Source organism: Malaclemys terrapin, chromosome 6 (assembly GCF_027887155.1).
Source record: "Malaclemys terrapin pileata isolate rMalTer1 chromosome 6, rMalTer1.hap1, whole genome shotgun sequence".
NCBI classification, from domain to species: Eukaryota; Metazoa; Chordata; order Testudines; family Emydidae; genus Malaclemys; species Malaclemys terrapin.
This window is the reverse complement of record NC_071510.1, coordinates 40,637,556-40,661,366: the sequence shown is the minus strand read 5'-3', so window position 1 is coordinate 40,661,366 and position 23,811 is coordinate 40,637,556. Positions and strand designations below refer to the sequence as shown.

Here is a 23,811-nt window from a genome sequence, read left to right as displayed (position 1 = left end):
TAGTTTAGAAATAGGTGTTTATTATGGGCTAGAGTGTGGCAGTACAGGGGAGCATGGGGGTGCAAGGAAGCTCCTTTGCACCAGCTACTTGCATCATGGGTAGCAGCACAGGGAGGATAGCAGACTCTGCAGGACCACTGTCTTAACCCGGGGCAAGGAGGCATGAATGGATGAGAACAAGGTGGGGAGTTGGCCAGCCTTGCCCCTGTTCGCCCCCACATAGCTTCCCAATGTGCCAGCTGGTGTAGCTACACCATCAGGCTAGGAGGATTAGGCTGCTCCAAGTACAGTTACTCGCTCTGCAAAGCAGGGGCAAAAACAGGAGACAGAGCCACAATCTACCTCCTGTTCTGCTCCAGGGCAGGAACCAGTGGATGCTCACCAGTTCTAGGGAATTTGGCAGATCACTAACATGACTTGGCTCTTCAGCTAAGCCCCAAATCCAACAGCTCTAAATAGGTCACCAACCTATTGTCTGGGCCAGGATAACCTGACTGCCACGGAAGAGTTTGGGGGGGGGGAGGGAAAGAGAGCAGGTAGAATGTAGGAGTTCTTATAAAAAGATGTATCAATATTCAGTTTATCATCATCAACTTCTACACCCAAAGTCTTTAGTTCTATTTCCCCATAAGTTCTCTTACCTCTCAGGCAAGTACAAAGTATCCTGGGGAAGCAGGCCCCAGCCTGTGCTGAATTCTCTTCAAACTCAGTACCTCCCTGGAGCTTACCCACCCCTGAAATGAGCTAGGTTTGGCTTATGTAGACCCTAAACTCCTCACTCTCCCAGCAGCCTCTGAGAGGATTAGTTGCTTGGAGTTTTTTTCTCCCCCCATGTCACCGTTCCATAATGCCCTGGGTTCACGACAAAGCCACAAATGAACAAAAAGCTATATGTTAGTATCTGACTCTAAAAGCATAAACAGTACAACTAAGAAATAATATAATTCATTATTTATCTACAATAAGAAAATATCTTCTTACAAGAAATTAGTATTTTTGGTGAATGTTGCATTTAAGACTTTGGGTGACATTAATGTCACATTATCATAATACTATTGATATGACCTGTAGTACCACAGCACCAGGGGTGATGATATGGCTGATGCGAAGGTACAGGCCCTGGTGAGCTCATTGGCTCAATGTCTCTAGCTTGATGAGTTGATGTCAAGGCAGAGGACCCTCTGAGGTTACTGACTCGGGCCCTCTAGCTTTATCTGCTGTATAGTGGAAGGGTGCAGTGAGGTCACTGACTTGTAGGGTTGCCAGGTGTCTGGTTTTCAACTGGAACACCCGGTCGAAAAGGGACCATCCCCAGCCCAGTGAAAATGAGCGAGTGAGTGAGGGTGAGCAAGCGACAGAGGGAGGGGAGATGGAGTGAGCAGGGCGGAGCCTCAGAGAGGGGGCGGGACAAGGGTGTTCGGTTTTGTGCGATTAGAAAGTTGGCAACCCTACGACGGGCACCTCTACCTTGCTGGGCTGATTTAGAGGCATAAGTTTCTGTGAAGTGTCTTTACTTTGTTGGGGTGACGTCAAGAGCGAGATCTCTGGGAACTCATTGGTTTAGCATGGGGCCCTGAGCTTTGGTTGGTACCCCAAGCACTACTGCAGTCCAAAGAAATAAGGACAGGAATAATAAGCTGCTCTGATGTCAACATACAGACCTCTGTGAAATCATGAGCTCAATACCACTAGCACGCAGGGCTGATGCCAAAGCACAGGTCTCTGGTCAGATTGCTGACTCGGCAGCCATTGCGTGGCTGGGCTGAGGTAAAGGATAGAGCCTCTATGAGGTCACTACTTCAGCAGCTTAAGCCTGAGGGTATAATGTCAAGGCACAGAACTCTGTGGGGGATCAGGGCTCTAGCTTGCTGGGATGATGCCAAGGCACATTCCTATTCCCATTGTGAAGTTACTGGCCCAGCTCCTTAAGCTGGCTGGTCTGATGTCAACACATAGGAGTTCACTAATTCAGCCGCTTTGGCATGATGGTCTGATATTAAGGCACATGTGTTTATGAGGTAACATCTCAGCCGCTTTAGGCTACTGGGCTGACATCAAGGCACAAGCCCTGTGAGGCTACTGGCTCAGCACTAGCCTGCCAGTCTGATGTCAAGAGACAGACAGCTTTGAGCTCATGGCTAAGTACTGCTGGCTTGCCAGACTAATGTCAAGGTTGAGGCCTCACAGAGTGTTACTCGCGCCGCAACTCTGGAGTGCTGATCTGCTATCAGGCACAAGTTTCTATGACTGATGCGCTCGACTGATATCAGGGTTCAGACTTCTCTGATGGCACCAGCTCAGCTGCTTTAGCATGCTGGTCTGATGGTAAATCACAGGCCTGTGTCCCAGCCCCTCTGGACGGCTGGGATGATACGTGGGCAACCATCCCGAGAAGCTACTGGCTCAACACTTCATTTTCAGGGCTTAAATCAAGCTACAAGCTTCTGTGAGAACACTGGCTAGGGGACTCTAGCCTGCTGGGATTAGGGTGACCAGATGTCCCACTTCTATGGGGACAGTCCCGATATTTGGGGATTTTTCTTATATAGGTGCCTATTACCCCCCCACACACACACATACACACACACAAACACACACACACTCTGTCCCGATTTTTCATACTTGCTATCTGGTCACCCTAGCTGGGATGGAATCACAGGACAGACCTTCATGATGTTATTGGCTCGGCAGCTCTAGTCTGCTGGTCTGGGCTAGCAGGGTAAGACTGCTGCACTCTCCGCAGTCAGTCAGTCAGTCAGAGACCTGCTGCAGGCAGCATAGGAAACAGAGGGCTCCTTGTCTAAGGAACCCTTCTCAGGCCCATAATTTGTAAGAAGAGTGCCAAGGCAACATCCAGGCAGCTGCAGGCTGCCTGTCGGGCTTCTGATCCCCTGTGAGGCAGGAATGAAACTGAGAAACTTTGCGCAGGAGAGTCCTAGAGGGTGCAGAAATTCTACAACTTGGTTGGCTATAGATCCTGGCTGTCTGGGCAAGGAGGGAAGAAACCAGGGTGCAGCAGCAGACTCAGTCACAGAAATGTGAATTGATGCTACCCCTTTAAATCTATAAAGCAAAAGTAAAAGAGCTTATTGTATGCACAGAGTAATCAAACAGCTCAGCTCTTTCATGCTTAAGTAGTTAATTTCAGAAAATACTAGCTTCATGCAAAAGTGCCATCCTACACAGCTTAAAGATTTCTGTACATGATTTGCAAAGCTTTTGGAAATCAAAAGGATACCTATTAACTAAATAAAATCCCAAATATAATTAAAATGATCTGTTAAGATAGAAACAATAGATTTTTACTTGCCAGGAACAGATTTATTTTTTTTTAAATGTTGTTATAATATAGACTTCTATGCTGAGAAGAGACAGACCCAGGACCTGATCCTGCACTGCTGCAGGCACAGGGAGTTTTGCGGGTCTTTGTGTGGTATCGCCAATGATGGTGGCCAGAATTTAAAGCTGGGGGGAAAAGAATAACCCTGATCATTTATCAATTAAAACTGACATGACTTTACTGTTTAAAATCACCAAAGACTGTAAAGTGACTTAATATTCTTTAAATATTAACTTCAATTTGGAAGCAAGTCAAGCAGCATTGTAGTACAGTAGTTCAATAAGTATTGATCAAGATATACAGCAAAAATGGACAGTACATTTTAAAAAGTGTTTTAAAAGGGTAAGAATGTTGCTGTTTATGGGACTCATACCCTCAGATGCTTAGGAATCCCTCCAGTGACGTCATTCTTACTTTAGAAAATAAGGACAAAAACTAAACTAAAAAGATCTTTGATTTAGTCAAATAAATAAAATGAAGTTTTATATATCATTAGTCATATGACAGACCCACTGTGTTATATTTATATTTATTTCTGCTGACACAATAGTAGTATTAAAGAGAGAAATGCTGATGTGCACGGAAGACTTTTTCCACTTAAAAATTAACTGCCAAGCTTTTGCTGAAGACCTGTAAAAACTCTGTTTAAAAGCTCAAATTAGTACAGAATATAGGTGAGTGCTTCAGGCCTGATTCTGACATCGTTACTCCCATTGAGTGGTATCCTACTACACAAGCAGCCACACCAATTTGAACAGGATTACTCCTGGAATTAAATGCTCTTCAGTCTCGTAAAACACAGGCTTTTGACAGTTTTCCTAGTTCAGACTAAGTCCCATTTTCAAAAGTAACTGAGATACTTTGGATTAGACCCACTCCCTTTGGTACCTAAATCCAACATTTAGATGCCAATGAGATCCTCAAAATCTCCACTCAGCCGCCACCTAAGTTTAGTTGTGTGTAAGTTGCTGCTGGTAGAGTCCTCATGATGCCTACATTTTTGCCTCCACAAAACTACTAAAATCCTGATCGTGCCAGCTGCTCTGTGGGGTGGTAGTAGTACTTATACCCAATAAGCCAAGTGGTTAGGAGACCTAGGTTTGAATCCATGCTCTGCATGCCCCTCCCTCGCCCCCCATTTTGTCACGAGAAAGGACTGACCTGTCCAGGGTACCTAACTCCAGGAGAGGTACACAGTTGTGAATGCTGAGTGGAAGAAGGCACCTTCATTTGGCCCTGAGAGAGGTGGGGCTTAGGCCCGCACCTTTCCTTTGCATTTCCTATTGGCTAGGTTAGTTGGATCTCCACTTAGCTTGCTGGCTTCTGTGAATCCCATTCTTAGGAAGCTAACTTCCTCTTTGCATTATATAGGGATCCTGCATGCCTAACTAAGAATTCCACTGACAGAAAAGTGCCTAAAAGTTTGGTATTTTAAGCTGAGCACTGCAACACTTAAGTCCCTTTGTGAATCTAGCCTTTAGGCTCTGACCCTCAAGTGTATTTATGAACTCTTTGGATATAACAACACTGCAAACAATTAGGAACCTAAGTCACTTAAGGACCTGATTAGGAGTATTAGGGGATCTTAAATTTGACTCAAAATTGAATTGTTATTGAAACATCCTTTTATGCAACCAATAGTCACTAGAAATTTTATCACATTTAAACACAATCCAGTGAAAACAGTTGTTTTGGGGGGGAAAAACACCTTTCCCTGCAGTGACTGAAAACAAAACTGAGAAAGAACTTGAAGGGGAAACTGATTAATAAACTAAAGGGAAAGGGAGTTCATTTATTTTTCTCTGTCCAAGATGACAGGAGGAAAAAGTAAAATAGCAAAACTAGCAATGAACTGGACTGAAAATATTGTTTCCCTTTTGACAATCTAAGATGTCATTAGTGCTATCCTCTAGCTAAATATATGTATTTGGCTACAGCATATTGGACCTGTCCTCATGGCAGCATTACACTAATGTAACTCCACTGACTTACTAGGTACTCATGATTTTATGCTGGTGCGAGAGCCACAGACACCTGGTGTTAAAGCTAACAGTATCCCTTGGAGACAGACATGAAGTAAATTCAAGAATATCAATTGTTTATGTTTTGATTTTTTTGTGGTAAATCCCACTGTTTATCCTTTTTTTTCCTTTTTGACGGGGATTTTCATATGAACCTACATGCCCAATTCCCACATCACTTTGAAACCAAAACTTCTTTTGTAATAAAAAAATCATAACATTTCTAAGAACATTTTATGATTTTTTTTTTGGTTAATGATTTTTTTCCATAAAACATTCTTACAGATTTTCAACCAGCCCTAGTCCTCACTTATGCTTGCGTGCTTTTCGCATGACCCCTTCCACATCCAGACACAAAAGGGGAGAACTAGCAACGGAGTAAAAGCCTTGACCCAGATTTTTAACCCCTTTTCAGTTTGGTATGGAGGTTTTTGAACAATAAATTCCAATTGACCTTACAGAGCTATTACGGCGTACAGTGTCGCTAGATGTCATGGAGCTGTTAGCATGCACAGCTTCACAGTGATGCCAGGTGACAGGTATGTGCACTGTGAGTGACACATACAGAATGCGCAATATGGAGCCATTGCAGCTACACTATGCAAAGTCTCATTGAAATCAATGGGTAGTTAGTACACATGCTGTAGCCCCTACTTTAGCTGAAATAACTGAGCCATGTCAAGTTCTCTCCTTTTAAATGCTCTTGATATTTTAAGTATAATGGAATGGAAAGACACAATTAGAATCGAATTACACCATTTTAATTAGAACTGAGAATGTCACTGTAAAATACTGTGTTATTACGCACATCAAGCATCAATATACTTTTGTCTGATAATCTCATTTACTTGAAGAAATCGAGTGTGTTAAAAGCAAATTGTTCCACAGCATGTAAAATTAGTTATTTGGCTTTATACCAGCCTGCTGAGTTAGTTGTAAAGGTCTGAGATTTACAATCTTAAAGTGAAAAACTTCTTTGTCTAAGTAGTAGTGTGAGCTCTTGGTATGGTAGGCAAACAAAAAATTACTTACAAGCAAAAAGCAGCTTTGATATTTGCATGTCTGATCTACTTCAACAGGTCTAGGGGAAAAGAAATATAATTTATTACAGCCCATTTAGCTCTGCAACAATTGCTCTTCAAAACCAAAAGAGAATAATATAATGGAACATACGTGTTCTCTTTATGGCAGAAACCTCAAGCAGCCTGAGGCAAGAGCTAATACAGATGTAGTACAAGGCATTACACGAGTGCCGGGTGCTGTAGCTAGCAATTATCCTGGTATTTAACCAAATCTATCGCTCATCAGGAAAGCGTTTAGTGCAGTAGTCGGAGCGAGACAGGCTGACATGGAGCACAGCTACTTAACTGTCCCCTCTAGCTATTACACTTTCTCAACCCGAGAGTCATGTCAAATTAAACAACTACACATTGACTTTTCACTTCTCTAAACATTAAGGTGTGATTGACAACTCCTGGATGCTATAAGCCAGTCATTAGACTCAGCCAACGTATTGTTAGCTTATTTGTGATGCAGTTCTCCCTTCCCCCCGACCCCCTGTTCTGAGCTATTTCCTCATGTGCTGTTTTTACAATCGTGAGGAATCATGTTTTTACAATTGTACCTTGCCTTTCTGGAGGGTCTTTGTAAGCAAATGACACTTCACTGCTGAGGGGTGAAAGTGATGCAGAGTAAAGTGACTTAGCTTGACATGCAAGTTATCATCTTTTCTTTAAAATCAAATTCAATGCCTACACATTTTAAATCTAATTTTGAGGTGTCTGGACAGCAACATTTCCAACAGACATTAGCACTTCAAAATGTACCCCATCAACATTAGCTGTAACGTTTCATCTCTTCAGAATATTTTCCCAAATTTCGGCCATGTATGTTGGGAGCCTACACAATGCTGTGACATTTTAAATCAACTTACCAACACCAGGATGGGAACAGGCACATGTAAAGATGGGAAATTAAACTGAAAGCCAGATATAGCACTAGGAATGTCTAATATGGATCTCAACTCTCCCATCAATGTTGGAACATCACTACATCAAGCCACTATTTATTGTATGCCTGAATCCTGCGGGTTAGCAAAGTTATTAGTTTGAAAGAGTGCACAAAGCAGGTCAAGAGACTAAAGACATGTTCCTTTGGTTCGATACGCAGCCACCTGAGACCTGCACACTTCAAATGACAGGCTTCACTCCCCACACCCCTAATACAAACCACAAGATTAATGTAAAAGATGATTTCCAGATTTGCTTCTCCTCCTCCCACAACAAACCAAACAAACCAGAAAGATGCAATTCCTCGGTAATAATGGTCCCAAAGAAAATGAAAAGGAAACTTAATAGGGTTTCTTTAAAATTTTTACACTTTTTCTGCTAAAGAACCATGCAGCATTAACACACTATCAACTTACTGATTCTGACACAGATTCTCAGTATAAGAAAGTCTAAAAATCTACTTGCATATGTAAGGCATGCGTATGATTAACCCACCCCCTACCCACAAAAGTCTACACTTAGATTGTGAAATGTATATTGCATGTATGTAAGACTTTTATTGAATGCACCTATGAAATTCAATAACTACTAAACACATATTTGAGGAAAGTGCACTGATTTGGAAAAAAGTGACTTGATTGACAAAAATCATAGAGTATCTGTTTTCACTGTGGGTACTCATTTAAAACAGTTTGAGTACAAATAATTGTACTGTGTATTGTTTTTGTTCATCAATGTAGTCCTGTTGGCTATTTAGAATTGTGTAAAATAAGCTACAGCTATGGTAAATGTATGGAGATGAGAGATCTAAAAGTAAATATGATACTTTATTAATTTTACACCTCCCCGCGGGCTGAAAAAGTTAACAGATATAAACTCACAAACCCCAAAGATTTAAATGAAATATACGAGATATTTTATGTGGTAGTATCCAAAATGTGCTACAGGCTTTCTAAATACAAAGGAAAACACAGTCACTACCCTGAAGAGCATAGAATCTCAAACTATTTCCATCAACTTCAGCTTATTTGGAATGAAACAGAATCACAGAACTGAAAGGGACCTCGAGGGGTCATCTAGTCCAATCCGCCTGCGCTCATGGCAGAAATAAAACTATGATAGCTTGGTAAGGATTTTAATGCAATCTCCATTGTTGCCCTTCATTTTTCACTGGCTAGCTGCCATCAGAGCATCTAGCTTCAAGAGGGTAGCAGGATAGTTACTGCACCTGTTGTGTGTGCTGACCAATAGTGGGTGCTGTATGGTCCACAAAGCTATCATCCCTTAGCCCCCGATATCTTTCAGACTAAAGCATCCCTGATTCAATACTGTACATAGATCTGTCAGTTCATGTAACGACTCAGTAGCATGCCTATTTTACATGGATTTCTTACATTTTTAATTGGACATAAACAGCTACTATTTTATCTTAGACGCTTACTTTCAATGAGCTCATATATAACAATATGGGTCCAATGGAAATAAACTCTCTGCTACACCAATGATACAGTAAATTCTGTAGTTTCCATATTTTTGAAGATTTTGGATAAAGTCCAACAACCCTGCTTCTCAGAGCAGCAGCTTTCAAGCTGTCAGAGACGTGCATTGAAAAAAGCATTGGGACTTTGGTACCCACTAAAAAATTAACAAACAAGTAAAACCTGTAAATCTCAGAAGTAAAGACCATAGGCCAAATTCTGCCCCCAGCTACACTCTGCAACACCACTGGATTCAGCTAGCATCGGGGTGTAACTTAAGCAGACTGTGAGTCCTGCTTCTTCCACACACCTCCACATAAATGACATGCAACTAACTTTAATTAGACCCTGGGTTTCTTCCTATAAAATCAATATTAAAATTATGTGTTACAATCCTACAAAACAACTTGAGCCAATTCCCCTTTGAACTTTGTAGGCAGGGACTATAATTCTGTGGACCTCAAATAACTGTATTTTCAACAGCACTTGTTTGAAAAAAATTAAAGATAAAATTTATTTATGTACTAAATAGTCAATATTAAAATATGGTTATTAGACAAACAGTGAAAATACATTAGTCTATATTAAGAAATGACTTACATAGACATATACTTATGCTATATAAAGATATACATGTCCATGTAGTGTATATATCTGTTCGTGTATATACCTATATAAGTGTATTTATCTACAGATACACATATGTATATATCTCTATATAGATGTATGCATCCACATCTATAAGTGTATGTATGTGTAGATATATATATAATATAAAGCTAACTTTCAGGCCTCAGAAAACAAAAGCTATCCCCATATAACAGCCAAATTCCTACATAACTCAATTTGGACATCTCATCTGGTGTGAACTGCACTCATTCCTAGTGTAAACCCCAGCGCGCTCTGCAATGATATACTGTAATGTCACATCGCAATCTGGATTTACTATAAAGGGCTGCTGACGAGTTTCAGAGCAGTAAACATTGCTGCGAGGTGTATTTCACACTGAGCTGGTTTTTATGAAGAACACTTCACCGCCCAGCCACGGTACCTAGATGATGAATGGTGAAAGATGCATGACAAGCTTCATCATTGTTTGTAAATCTTAACTGTTCCTGCTCACTAACTCTGCAGGCAATTTTCAAAGACAGCGGCCGACAGAAGGACAGCACAGCTTTCCTGAAGGTTATTCAACTTGTACTTGGCCTAAGCTATGCCTGTGAGGAACCATGCATTGAAAATAACCTCACCGCTTACCCTGAACCTTAGAATTAAAAACCCTGGTTGGGTGGCATGTTAATGGGAACTAAATGAAGAAATCCCAACCACAAGCTTTGATATTCACCCTTCACCCCTTGCCCTGAATGGTTATATACATCATGTACATGCAACATACACTGGTATTATTTATGCACAGCGTATAAATACACTTATATATAAAGTGTATCTTTGTGAATGATGGATCCTGCTGATCCAACATTACCTGTCTCTAGTTAAGCTGCATAGAGCGGGCCATTGTCCCCTACTACCTCACCCACTGTGCGTGACAAGTTACTTACACACTCTTCTCGTGGAACTTTTCCTTACTATTTTAGTGCCCTGTCTTAGCAGTAAACAGCCAACTCATGCAGACATAATCCAACTCATTGCCACATGCAATCACTTACATACTAATATGCTATCTGCATAGGCTGGATCACCCCCTTCCAGGGAACTCCACATGGCATCCTTCACCATTTTCCTTGGATCGTTCTTTTATGGGGACAACAGTGGGGTTCGCCCTAATCCCTTACCAAATGACTACAGCTTTGCCCCCACAACCAGCAGACCCACAGGGAGCCATAAGAGGACATGGCATTATGCACTGGTTCCAGGACTCCACATCTTATCTCTGACTTCTGAATAATACAGGTTTGTTGGAACTGTGTAGCCAAGGTCTAGCTGCTCACCCTTTTAAGGAAGGGATTCCCTAGAGCACTGCAGGAAAATTAACTCAGCCAGAAGCAACGAGTATCTCTTGTTTTTTTTCCAAAGGGATGTTCATGTACAATATCTGCAGAGTCTCCAATCCAGGCAGGCTCAGGATGTTATGGAGGCAGCTGACCGCCACCTGCTGGAGGGAATGGGGAATCAATGTAGACCCTTTTCCCTCTTAATATTGGCCAATCAGGTCCAAGCAGCAAAGTCAGGAAAAAATACAGCGATGCGCCAATACACTAGCCTGTCATGGTAAGCACACTGTTATCACTACTGTCCAACAGAACTCCTCCATTCTCTCTACTGTTTTGAGTGAGACAATAAAATTGCCTTGCTTGTATCAGGAAATTTTCATATTCAAAGGGTAAGACAATCAGTGGGCCAAATCCTCAACAGGGCAGCTTCATTGACTTGGATTTCTATAAAAGGGTATTCTGGATCCTGTAAAGTAGGAGGAGGGCTTTGCATGGTAACTATTGAAATATTTAGCATCTTGGGTAGCGCCCTCTGTCCCTGAAGAAAAGAGTGGCTAGAAAAAGGAACAAACTGGGCTCAGGGTTGCATAAGCATCTAAACCATCAATCCTCAGCTTGTGACGCCTCTCACTCTGTGAAGTAAGGAGAAACAACCTTTTCCTCCCAGCAACCAATAGCGGGAGAAGCAAGAAGAGATTGTAGCAGACTGAGCCACTGGAAGACACTGATAATCACACAACTACATACTGACATTGCCTTGCGTAAACACTGTATTGCAATGATGCAATGCCAGGAGGTGAACACTGCCTTGTGCTGTCACGATGACACTACTCCTCAGTGGCCTGTTGCTCTCTGCAGCTGTATTCAGTGATGAAGGGGTTCCCTCGATCAGCCAGGATCATTGGTCTGAACTACTGACAGTGGGTCAACTGTGTACTTTGATTTGCCTTTTCCTCAAATCGGCGACAAAACTTTCTCATGGGACCCCCTTTTCTCTAGCAGGCTGCCTCCTAACAAAGCCCGCGGGACTCAATTTAATAAATGTTTGCAATCCACATTTTTATTCACACAAAATGTTATCGCCCAGCTAAACGCATGCCCTCATAAAACCCTGTCTTGTTATGCCAGCCAACGCTGGGAAAACCACAGAACTGATCAGACTGATACCTGCTGATTTATTTTAAAAGCCCCTGTGAGTGGGTGAGGGTTTACACATGTACGTGTGTCAGACCTGCCACCGGTGGGGTAGCTGGGGCTGTCTGCTATTTCCATACCACTCCAGGGTGGCCGCATCAAATGACAGCACTCACACCAAGTTAACAGGATGGCCTGGCATCCTTCACACCTCCCTGTATCTCACCTTTTTGTGATATTTTAAAAAAAATGGGTAAGAAAAAAATCTCATTAAGCTATGTGAACTCCACGTTTTTAGGTTTATCAGAATTAATTCCAGGCTTCCTTTGTAAGGAGTCTGCAAAACACACACCTTTCTAATTGTGCAAGGACTAGCTATTTTGTGCATGTATGATTTTCTTCCTTTATGTTTTAGTCTATGTAGCATACAGAATATATTAGAATAGAAAACAAACAGACTCTGAATCAGGAAAGAACTTAAGCATAATGGGACTGACGCAGATGCTTAAAGTTAAGCAGGGTTTAAGTAAAGAGCTGTGTGAATAACTTACTTTTGGGTTAAGTGGATGTACTCAAAAATAATAACTGAAAAAAATGGCTGAGTGATTTGAAATGAAATTTTTTTGATTTTTCTGGCAAAATGAAATAATTGAAAATTTTGTTTCGGATCAAATGAAATGTTTCCCAAATACATTTTGTTCAGCTCCAAACAAAACTTTTCATTTTCCATCTATTTTTTTAATATTTATTTTTTAAATAAAATTGAATTAAATTGCAAAACAAAATGTCTAAATGCTTCATTTCAGAAATGCCAAATCAAACTGTTTTGACTTTTCCAAAAAGATTTTTAATGGACTGAAACAATTTGCTGAATTTTACTTGAATTTATGAATTGTTTTGGTCAACCCAAATCCTCATTTTACAGTAAAAAACTGAGTCACCTGATTATTTTCACCCAGTTCTATTTAATTGCTTTCCTGAATAGGGGTGCCTTCCTATTGGGGCTTTAAAGGTTGATTCTAGAATCTTTACTAATCCAATTTCACTCAGAATATACACAGGTATGAAATTATTCACCACAACAGCTATTTTAAAACTCATATGAAAATAATTTGCCATGTTTTGTTATAAACTGCCCACCAAGGTCAACTGAAGTTTTGATAATTGCTGTTACAGCTAAAGAAACAATAATAATAGAAAGAAATAATGATGCCACAAATGAAAGTTAATTACTTGCTTACTTAAAAAGAAAAAAATTACATTTTGGGCCTGCCAATTTTGATGCTTTCTTCTTCTTTTTCTTTTAAACATGACGTCTTCCATTTAAAAAAATCTATCTAAAAAGAAGGCCTGTTGAAATGTTTGCTAGTTTGCTAGGACTTGATCCAACTTCTATTGTAAGTGATAGAAAGACTCCCATTGACTTCGAAGGGAGTTTGCCTGGGCTCCACAAAACACACCAACACAAATCCATTGTGCTGGATACCTCTGCAATCCTGATCATGTGTGGATACGTCACAGTACAGCCATGCTCCATCTTTTAGTTAACTGGTGCGCGTGTGTACACATCACCTCATCTTCCATTCTCCTCTATTTTTTTCTGAGCATACAGCAAGGCGCTGAAATTTACCAGGATCCTGCTCAAAACAAATACCCTATCTGATGATGGGAATGTAGCCGTCAAGAAAAGTAAAAGATGGTTTGATTTGTGTGCTTGTATACCAGCAATCCAAACCAAAGCTGGAAGAGTAGTTCTAATTGCAGGCCTACTAGCCCTTCTGGCATTCTTGTAATTCATGTCTGAGGGAGGTTGTATGTGGCATATGCATCTGGGACTGATAAATAAGAACCTGTTTAAAAATAATAGTGGCCAAAAATAAAAACAATTATGCAGAAACCAAGTATGTAAATGACAAAATATGCAGATGAAATGACAGCATTTTGTGAATCTGCATGCATTTTTTGTAAATCACCAAACAACGTTACCAGATCATTCCTACTGGTTTCAGTAAAAACCAACAGCTGTCTGTTTTTTAATTGAAGTTTCTTCTGAAAATGTTATTTGAGAAATAGTGGGAAAGAGTCTCCATTTTCAGCTTTCATAGCGAAGAGTCGGCATATTCGAGAACATAGCTGCTGGGACTTTCTCTTTTTTAGCAGCTAGTTTTAAAAAGCAAAACACGAGGTAAGCCAGTACCCAGCCAACACGCTACATTCCAGCCACTGGGAGAAGACAGGGACTGTATTCCAACATCAGGTCATTTTTATCCTCATGGACATGGGGGCTGCAATTTGCATTGTCCTGCACCAACAGGGGATAGCTGTGCCCCTTGAGAAAAGGGCCAGGTGATGATAACATCACCACCATGTTCCCCTCAGAGGTTTTGCTTGTGTTGAGCAGCTGTAAAATCCAGCCAGGTCTCTATGGGTGGAGGCTAACTGGGAAAGGTGCAGAAACAGCATCCCTCAGCTGCCCCAGCCCTGTCCCTTCGAGGGACAGCCAGGCCCACTTTGGGAGCTATGGTTGCTGGCTCCTCCTCCCTGGCAGAGATGGGTATGGAGCAGCTTGTGTTGTTGTGTTCCAGCGCTCAAGGAGATTTATCAGCATAACCCAGGGAGTGAATCTAGTCCACTGGCTGTAAATAAGGTACAGCCAGATTCAGTCTCTTCCTCCATTGATGGGCATTGCTTCTGAGCTATAGTGTTAAACAGCAGCATCGCTTTTCTTTCTGCAGCAATGCTGTTGGGCAGCTTGGACCGACAATGCTATGAAACAGCTACAAGTTCCAGAAAGTGGTCTTACAGGTCTTCTACATGCCAATACTCTGTGACAGGCATATCTCTGATTCTGCATTCAGGCACGATCTGTGACACTAAAATATTCTTTAAACCTTGTATGGCACCCAAGGGCATAGATTCATTTGAAAATGTTGTACTTGAGACGCATCAAAAAGATGCATAGCTTTCCAACAATGCAATGCAGCCTGAGAAAAATGTCATAATCCAGAATCTCTTTTACATTCTTTCGGTGTATAGTATTTCTGCTATTCCAGCCCTCCTTTCACTGAAATGATTCTGAAGGTTTTTTTGTCATGAGACATGGGATTCTGTTTCTTACATGCTTTTGACTGTGACACCAATGTGAGATCCATCCCAAAATTGCTTTTATAATGGTAGAATCCAGAGCATGTTTCAAATTCCTCATTGGGCTTCATTAATGGATCAGCACATTTTACAATAAAGCATCAGAAAAATTCTGAAGCAGTGGTACTGGCTCCACAGTTAAGAGTCTGAGATAGCTTCCACTACATGCCTCATTTTGACTCCCATATAATTATCTGGAAAAAGAACCTTTCTTGCTTGAAATTCCTCATGTTTATTCCTAGGCCAAAGAGGTTTTTTGTTGGTTTTTTTTTGTAGTTTTGAGGTTAATTGGACAAGCTGTTCTCTTAAGTAGGAAGACTCTGAAAACTTGGTTCATTTCCACTTTTTGAATGTCAAACTTTTCTTTTCTTTTTTTTTGGCTAAAGCTTAGCTCAGAAAATAGCATGGACTAAACACATCACAGTTGTGTTATACACTGTCCCAGTGTTACTAGGGCAACTGGAACAGTCTGATAAATATTAAGGTTGAGTGGACATTTTGTAGATGACTAGATTGAAATTAGGTGCATGAGGGCATATCACAATATACTGGCTGTGTGTGTGTGGTGTTGCATTTTAGTGGCTTGTCCAGCGAAAGGATAGGGGAACTAGTACTAGTACTAAGGAAAACCTCTTTTAGCCTAACTGGCAAAGGACCACGTTTCTGGTGCTGAAGGAGAAAGATTCTAGTGCCAGTTGCCTGGGGGATTTGTGTGTGGTACATCTAGTAACTGTGGCTGTTGTCAGCAGCACATGGACAATATAACTGTCAAAAGACTATGTCTGAATATAATCTAGACTCACATAACAGGCAGAACACTAAAAATTGCTTCACTGTGCCTTTAGGTTAATTTTTCAAGCAGTGCTGCTTAATTAATTATTTTATACAATACAATTTTTTTGCATAGTATGTAATTAGACTGTGGAACTCATTGCCACGGGAAGTCATTTGAGATCAAGAACGTTACAAGATTCAAAAAGAGATTTGTCATTTATAAGATAACAAGACTATCCAGTTATAATAGGTAATGCCAACAACAATTTTGGAAGGGATAATAAACTGCATGCTTCAGGCCTTAAGCCAATCTATAACTAGATATTAATCTAATTTCTTATAATGTAGGGACAGATTTCCCCGTATATGCCTACTGCAGGGTTTCTCTTCCTCTGAAGCATGTAGTGCTAGTCACTGACAAAGACAAGGCACATAGACAGAGCTTGGTCTGATGCACTATGGCAATTGCGATGTCCTTATGCACCGAGTGGCAAAATTTGTAACCACTTTAATTCTTCCACTTTACATGTAAACAATGCTGTAGTACTTCTGGGATCTGTTTATTTAACAGGAACTAACATTTCCTAACAGAAATATCTGCAATTCCCCAATACGTTTACATTTTAAAAAGCTGTTTAAAAAACTAGGCCTGACTCTCATTTACGCTTCCAGAGAGGTTTAAAGGAACCACAGTGTAAATGAGACTCAGACTCTCAATTCACCAGGCTTTTTATGTCCTCAGTGTGAAGTCAGCCATCTCCCATTACCGAAAAGCTACCTCTGCCACTCCCATTTTCCCCGTCCTGTAACTTCAAACCACTAGATTTGTCGCGTCCCAATATGAAATGAACAAAGGTCTGTTTGAATCAAATACAAACGTCTTTTAGTACACCAGAGCAAAGCTCTCCTCAAGGGCCCAGTTACCTAAGGGTATGCGTACACTGAAGCTAAAAGGTATAAATCCCATCTTGAGGAGACAAACCCTCACTAGCTTGATCAGAGCTAGCACGCTAAAAACAGAAGCATAGCTGCTGTGGCAGGAGCAGCAGAAGTAACTAGCCATCTTGAATACGCACCTATGGTCTCAGGCAAGGACGGCTCGTCCTTCCTCTTGCGTCTCATGCCACTGCAGCTATTTTTAGTGTGCTAGGTCAATCGATATGTCCACCTTCTAGCTCCATTGCCGATATACCCCATGTGTATCCTGACTGCCCTTATACTTTCTGTGTGGTGTGCCGTGTTTGGCTACTCACAGATCTTGTAAGATTTTTTTGACTTTGAATACAAAAGAAGATCGTTTAGTTTCACAGAGTTGACTGCTGCAGCAATTTCATGCTGGGGAGGCAGAAAAGATGGTGGTGGGGCAGTAGCATTGGCTATCACATGCTGTTGTCATGCCTGACAATTCAGTGTCAGGCTGTGTATGACTCCAGGACTAAAGTTTTAAAGGGACAAGTACAAGACTATATTTCTATCATTCAGCTACTTTAAAAAAAAACACTTTTTTGCAAACAAAATACAAAAAAACGAAGAATGTGGCAAAAGCAGATGACAACAAACTATCGGCAGTGTTAGGTAATCTAAGCAATTCCATATGCACAAATGACCACCTCTGGGTAGCTAATGTTAAAGGTGATAGGCTAAGACTACACTATGAGTGAGGAGGTGTTATTTGTCCGCTTGCGTACACATGCTTGCTTTAGCACTCATTGAGCTAGCATGAGTATAAATAGCAGTGGAGTTGCAGTAGCACAGGTTACGGCAGTGGAGGGACAGCTGAGCCATCTTGAGTACATACCCACCAGTTTCAGGCGGGTTTGTAGTCAGCACAGCTCAGCTGTGTCTGCACTGCCGCTGCCCCTTCTCCTGAGGCTACAGTGCGACTTATACTAGCACTAGTTCAGTAAGAGCTTATGTGAGTATGTGTAGGCAAGCAGGGAACTAACATCCTCAGCTTATAATGTAGACCTGGCCTTAGTGTGAAATGTTTGTGTATGCTGTTTTTGTGTTCATGTATATTTTTGCAAAACAAGCACATAAGATAAGAATTCTCATTAAAGACCATACTAAGCGTTTATATATCATTTAATTAGAGCTGGTCTGGAAAATGAAATGCCCATCCCAGGGGAAATTCCAACATTCTGAAAAGACCAAATTTTGAAATTTAGTGCAGAACAAAAATTCCATAGTCTTTTGTTTTGGAAACACTGAAATGACCCTATCAAAATGTTTCATTGTGATTATGGAAAAATATTCTAGTATAATATAAAGTATAGTATAGTATAATATAATATGTGTGTACATATATAATTTAATTTTTGTTTATTATATGGATTTTTTTTAAATTTAAGTCTAAACAAAATGAGTCAAAATGAAATGAAACAAGAAAGTCTAAACAAAATACTCAATTTCAGTTCAAATTGTTTTTAAAAATTTCCACTAAAAATGCCATCAAAATCAACACATTCCTGCAAAACGTTTCAATTTTGATGAAACAGCATTTTCTGATGGAAAACTGATCTGCTGAAACCTTTTCAACCAGTCCTACATTAATATTTTCAAAGCATTTTAAAAGCAAGTAATTCATCTGGTTAGGGAGTGTCATAGGATGTATGTACCCCATGCAAGTCCAGCAACCAAAGGCACTGTCAGCCACCGCTGATTGACAGTTTCTCAGCAGCTGGGAGGATGAAAGAGCTGGGAAGCAAAAGGGCAGGGCAGCTGTCAGAGGAGTGAGCAGGCTGGAGAAAGGAGCTCCTGCCAGCAAGCTACTAAAGTGCTGCCCAGAGACAACAGCCCAGAACGGGACAAATTGACCAACAGCAGAGCCTGAAGAGCCTGCAGAGATACAGGGGATGGTAGGAAGGAGCTCAGGGCACTGTCAGAGGCAAAGAACCCTGATCCTACTCACCTAGCTCGAGGGCCCTGAGCTGGAACCCAGGGGAGTGGGCAGGCCTGGGTTCCCCTACTAACTCCTTGACAGACTTGGGAGTGAAGAAAGGGTTTTCAGATTCTGGACACCAGGAATAGATCGATAGCCCTGCTAGGTTAAGTGAGCCCAGGGCTGTGCCATGCTTGGCCAGAAGGAGTGCTGTTGCACTGACGCACCACCTCAGAGGAAGAAAAGTATTATCCCCATTTTACAGATGTGAAAACTAAGAAAGGGCAATCAAATAACTTGCCCAATGCCACTGCAGGAAACAGGTCAGTGATAGGATTAAAACTCAGTTGTTCTAGGCTCCCAGTTTTACAGTAAAATTACAGACAATGACTCCTGATAGCTCATCATTTGTATTGACAACATTCCAGAGATTTCCACAGGAAAACAAAAAATTCAAAGGCCCACATCTTAAAAATCAAGTAACCTCCTTAGCCATGGACAAAGGAATACACAAAATAAAAATGAAGCAGTAGGACCATGAAATGGGGGCTTATTTTGTGCATTTCTTGGAATAAGATGGTCATTTAAAAATCGAGGGAGAGGTATGAGTGTGTGTGAGAGAGAAATCATTCTCTTTAATTTCCTTCTCTGTAGATTTGAACTTTTTCCTGAATGTATTACCTGTCCAGACAGCCCAGACTCCCAGGTTCCAGTTCATGAAAACACGCCCATTCATGCAGGGCACTTAAGCACATGTGTAACTTTCAGTCAATGGGATGTAAGGATATGCTTAAAATTAAGCATAAGCACTACCCTGAAAGGGATGGATTTAAGCATGTCTTTCCTGAATCGAGGCATCACTGAGGTATTTAAGCACCTGCTTAACTTTAAGCACACAGGGTTTGTTCTAAAGCCCACTGAAGACAAGAGAGAGACTACAACTGATTTCAATCGACATCGGATTGGGCCTTAAAGAATTCCCACCAAAGTTTTGGACTGACTACCTTCCTCAGGGGGACTCAGGTTAATTGATTCCTGTAGTGATGACTGTGCTATAAATATTCCTATGGTTTCTCCTCTACTTTCACCATCATCTCTCAAGCTTGCTTCCAAAACAAATGTGTTCTACATGCCATGGACTTAATAGTCTCCTCTCCCATGTCTTTCTTTACCATTGCTCTTGATTCTGAAACATAAATAAAATGGAAATTAAAAGCTAAGGGAGGGAAAAGGAAAAAGCTTTCTGAAGTACAACAAAGGCTACGTCTACCCCAGGAGCTGGGCATGATTCCCAGCTCGTACAGACATATTCACACTAGCTCAGGATCGAGCTAGCTTGCTAGAATCGATAGTGTAGCCGCACTAGCATGGGCAGTAGCAAGCACCAGCACAGGCTAGCTGCCCCAAGTACATATCCAGGGGGTCCAGGCAACTTTGCACTTGGGACGGGTAGCACATGCCATTACTCACTCCTGCCCATGCTACTGTGGCTATACTACTATTTTTAGAGAGCTAGCACAAATACGTATACTCAAGTTGGGAATCACACCCTCAGCTTCAACTCTAGACTTAGCCTAAGAGTCCAAAACCTTTCCATTCTGCCTATTTTAAGTTCATCTAAAACTTGGCAGTACTGGAGAATCTGTTGCAAACTTTATAGCCCATTCTTTCACCACTGAGCTCTAATTTACCTTATTTTTTCCACTAATAAAGTTATAGTTGGAAGGACCCCAACCTTGCCAGCTGGAAGCAGTTGTATTTAGAACCGCTTAAAATTGCAAGGAGCTGGAGTGATGGTGTTTTGTCATTTAGAAAATGTCACCCCATTACTAAATGCAACATACTGTAACATGGCGTGACCTCATGTGGGAATGTCAGAAGCTTCCTGCAAACTTCTTCTCACCATTCATAAAACAAAAGTGAACGTAAATCAGAGGTCAGCTTATCTCTCCTCCCTTTCAACAGATCCAGGCTAAATGGGCAGTTAACTTAGCGGAACAAAATTAATTAAATGGTTTGACTGAAATACTAACTGTGCTAAAATCTGAACTGGCAAAGTCTGTATAAAGTCAAAGTTACAACTGAAGAGTCTGGTGTGGTAACAGACACTATGAATTGTAAGACCACCTCTAGTTACTAGCCCTTGATCAGTAATATTACCATTTAATAGCCAGTGCTGCAGGATAACAGGGCTGCTAACTCTGACATTTTTGCTCTAACTTGTATTTCTTTTTCTGTTTAGTTCTATTGAACTTCTATTACTGCACAGTTGCGTTTCTGTGAAGTTTATGGACTTCTGATACACAGATCTTCCAATAAATCTGTACAATCTTCAAACAGAAGTTATGGCCTTAAAATCTACTAATATGTGTACTTGAAAGAAAAAAGCAGATTTGTATTTAATAATAAAAATGCTCCTGGGGAAAAATCAGGAACCGTGTGGTGTATTTTATTAATAACCTTCCACAAGATGGCTAAGAGTCCAGTGTCTTCACGGGCTTCGGAACAAGTAGACTTCAGCATTATGAGGTTAGATGAAGATATTATTTCAATTGGAAAAAAGGAAGAAGGGCTGAAAACAGCATACCGCATGTTTCATTTAATATATGTGTATAGTCAGTAGGGAAGGAAGAGGATTATTGTACAAGACTTAAAACAGATCCACCAACTTTACAGTAGTAGTGAACATACTAATGTCCGTATAATAGAATAAGTTACTAAAGCAGTTCCCATGGGCTAGCTGATATATGAAGCTGGACTGATGTTATCTTTAAAGATGGGGTATTATTAACCATGGGGAGATGTGTCAGTTGCTCTATTATATACAAAATGCCCAGAGTCCAAGTCAGCAAAGCACTGAAAATATGAGAAAGTAGCCTGTCCTTTAAATGACCAAACACTTGTAGAAGACATAGCCAGTACCTTGCAGAGAAGGCAAGTGTCAGGTACTGAACAGCATTCCATTGTTCACACCATTCTAGCTGAGTTAGCATCCACTGGGAGTGAAAGTTGTGAAGGAGGAGAGAAAATATTCATAGGAATAAAGAGCAGAAGGAAAATTCCATGGGACTGCAGCTCCTGGTCTAACAGAGTGGAGATACTCACCTTTGGATGGAGAACTCCCAGCATATGCTCTCAGTGATTGGTCATAATTGGAAAAAACAAAAGATGAAACTCTTAAAAAGCCCATAACAAAGGCATGTGTGTATTTACTCACATATTGAAGCTTCTCATAAAAATACTGGTACCTCTTTCAACTGGCAAGTACCCCTGCTATGAAAAAACACTCCTTCAGGGCTGGGAAAATGCTGTTTGATCTCCCTAAATTACATCTCACTGCTTGTCATTTTCTGATTGATGAAATAACTTAGGGAACAATATCAGTGTGTGGAATATTGCCTGAACAAGCAGTCAATGATTATTGAAAATACAGCGTTTATGCAGTTTAAAAATCAGTGAGCATATTACGCACAAGTTTTTTTTTCTGGAGCAATGAAAAAATACTGAAATTAATTTGTTAATAAAAGGCATAGGGCTTTTTTGTCTATTTTTAAGAATACTGGACTAGTGAGGGTCATTAGTTAGTCATGATGGATGCAAGAAAAAGTGCCACTTGCAGTTGAATGTGAAGCCAAATGCTTATTTGACCACTGAATACAGAGAAAGGTGTTGCTGTTCAGGGGTTGTCAAAGCAGAGGGAGGAGAAATAAACTGAAGAAAAGAAAGGGAAAGTGAAAGCAAGGATCACTAATTTCTCTGAACCATTTAGAACTCCCAGAGAAGGGAAAAAAGTCTCTTAGGTTTCACCACATCATATTTTGTTTCTTCATCTTATGGTGTGGTGAAACCTGTCAGAAAATAGCCACTTCAAAAATACCGGGCCAGATCTTCAGCTGGTATAAATCGATCTAGCTGCATTGACTTTAATAGCTCTCTGCTGATTTACACCTGCTGTGAATCTGTCCCCATATGTGCACTCATTTTCGAAAACTTCATTCTGGCCTCAGAAATCAAAGTTTCCATCGTGATGCACCCAAATCCAAACTTACGCAATCAAAATTTAATCAACACAAAAATCGAGCACACACTCTTGAGGACGGCACATGAAATACACATGGCCAAATAAAAAATAAGTAACCCACATCCTTGTATCCATTCATAAAAATGTGCTTAGCACATGTATATCAGCAGAGATGACTGCATTTCAGTGTAGTTTGTAAAATGATAACGTACTGTGTAAATGGGCTTGTTGTGTCCTAAGCAGAAGATGATGCATATAACATATTCAAATAGACTGTGCTCAGAGAGGAGTGAATTTCATTTGGAGTAATCAGACTTTTGGGCAGGAAATTCGGTGTGTATCCATCTTGTGGGATGGAACAATGGGTCAGAAAGATGGCCACCGCCCCTCTGAGACCCTTATGCATGAAGCTACTGCATCTTTTCTTAGATCCTTCACCCACCACCTATTATGCAGAGGCTGCAGAGATTGTGTCGAATCCATGCTGACTGCAGATTTTACTGATTATACTATCTACACTGCCTTTTGGTCTGGTTGCCACCTACCTTTACGATGGTCAAAAACTGAACTAAGCCTTTTCTCTAACCCCTGCCACTAAACCACGTCCCTTTTGCCAAGCCATGTCACTCCCTTAACCTGAACCATGAAGGGACTCTTCTACTACAAGGTATTGGTAAAACTTTCCTCTCTCCTACCTTTTCCTCCCTTCCTGGATGCTAGGGAGCAGGGACTCTCTGTTCTCTCTCCTCCTCTCTTGGAAGAGGGAAGTACCATTCGTTCCTTATGTCCACAAAAGGGAGGTGGTTCCACTTACAGAAAAGACAGGTGGTGTGTCCATGTGACTTCTCCTCTCCTAGAGGCTTCCACATCACTGAATCCATCTGATCTGCATCTTCCCCTCTGTCCAACTGACCCGGATTAGACACAATGGGACATGATTCCCTGATCAGCACTTTGATTGCTTTAAGGCCCTGTTCGTGCTTCATAGTCCTATTGCTCCATGTCAGAACTGCTAACCCACTACACATAAACCCAGAGGCCCTTACAAACAAACTAG

General features: G+C 41.0%; 1 protein-coding gene across 1 annotated transcript in view; it reads right to left on the bottom strand.

The window, feature by feature from the left end:
- The window catches only part of DMRT1 (doublesex and mab-3 related transcription factor 1), an 83,805-nt gene that overhangs the window by 15,384 nt on the left and 44,610 nt on the right, over positions 1–23,811 (bottom strand). The gene's annotated exons all lie outside the window — the stretch shown is intronic.